Source organism: Aplysia californica, unplaced genomic scaffold (genome assembly GCF_000002075.1).
Source record: "Aplysia californica isolate F4 #8 unplaced genomic scaffold, AplCal3.0 scaffold00641, whole genome shotgun sequence".
Lineage (NCBI taxonomy): Eukaryota > Metazoa > Mollusca > Gastropoda > Aplysiida > Aplysiidae > Aplysia > Aplysia californica.
The window spans coordinates 150,823-152,167 of NW_004797911.1; the positions used below are offsets into that span (position 1 = coordinate 150,823).

The following is a 1,345-nucleotide window of genomic DNA, read 5'->3' on the forward strand; positions in this document are numbered from 1 at the left end:
GTACATCCCCAAAGTCCCGATTAGGCTCAAAATTATGGAATTTGAGTTGTGGGCATTTTTAGCTTCCTCAATCAGCCTCTCCTACAACTACAACTATTGCATCGCAGAATAACCCCCAAAAGCCTTGTTCCTTCTCATACTGGACATGTTTGTCACCAGCATTTTCTCATAAAGTCAATATTTTATTTTTCTTTATCAGCTGTTTTCTCAAAACGCAATTTTTCTCTATACTTTTTTAAAATAACTCCACCATTGTTCATCCAATCGTCATGAAATTTTCACAGAATGAAGAGAAGATGTAATGCTAAAAATTAGAACTTTTGATATGGGATCTATGGAATAGATTTTAGTTTGTGGTGTCTGGAGTGTGGATTTTCACGGATTTTTTGCAAACTTGAATACTACCTCAGGAAAAAAATCCATTAAAAACTTTCTAATCCGTTTCGGAAAAAAAAACAGATACATTGTTAGATCTAGATCTAATCTTTGTTAACACGCATGCAAAAAAACCAACAAAAAAAACCCAACCAATTCCCATGTGCAATAAGGGCGATTTTCATTATGTAAGACCTGTCAACAAATCCAATATGGCTGCTGCATCCATGGAAACGAAACTTTTTTTCTCAAATTTGATTGCTGATTTTAATACTCCTTACTATGCTTGTTATATGGATGAAGTTTGGTAAAATTCGATCCACTAATAAGCGAGATAGCCTTCAGGTGTAGCCCCCCTTTAAAGAATTTAAATATCTCAAAGGCAACCAAAATAATAATACGATGCATTTTAGAAAACTGTGCTGTCAACGTGACTTCTATGGCTGCCAATACTAGGCAATTATCAAAGATACTGAAATTAAACTGGCACAGCAACGGAAATGTGTTCCTTAAGCAGACTTTTGAAAATGTTATGGGGGGGGGGGATCAAATTATGATGATCAGTAGCCCTGAAAGAAGCCCACGTGGACTGCGCACTGATAAAAACAATTAGGAAGAGACACAGTGCGCTCATATGACCTTATGCAGTTGCGAGCGCAGTAAAACCCTGTACTACTACTGGACAAAGTGCGATTCCTGAGACAATATAATATCGACCTATATAATATACTAAAGGCATTGAACGTCTGGTTCTCACCGAAAAAAAAATGAAGGCAAGATTGAGGCAGCGGTGGGCAGGAACAACTTACACATAGTAGAGAACTTAAACAGATTGGTGATGGAGAAAGACCAGGGAGATATTAGGGTTTTCTTATGGTGGGTTGGGGGGCGGGGGTTAGTTTTTGGGGGGTTAATTTTTTTTGTTAACCATTTCTTGTTTCAAATTTAATTGTGTTATTCACTTTCTTTT

The 1,345-nt window shown here is 37.0% G+C and overlaps 1 protein-coding gene across 2 annotated transcripts in view; it reads right to left on the reverse strand.

The window, feature by feature from the left end:
* Positions 1 to 1,345, reverse strand: part of LOC101850363 (toll-like receptor Tollo) — a 17,275-nt gene that overhangs the window by 14,602 nt on the left and 1,328 nt on the right. The gene's annotated exons all lie outside the window — the stretch shown is intronic.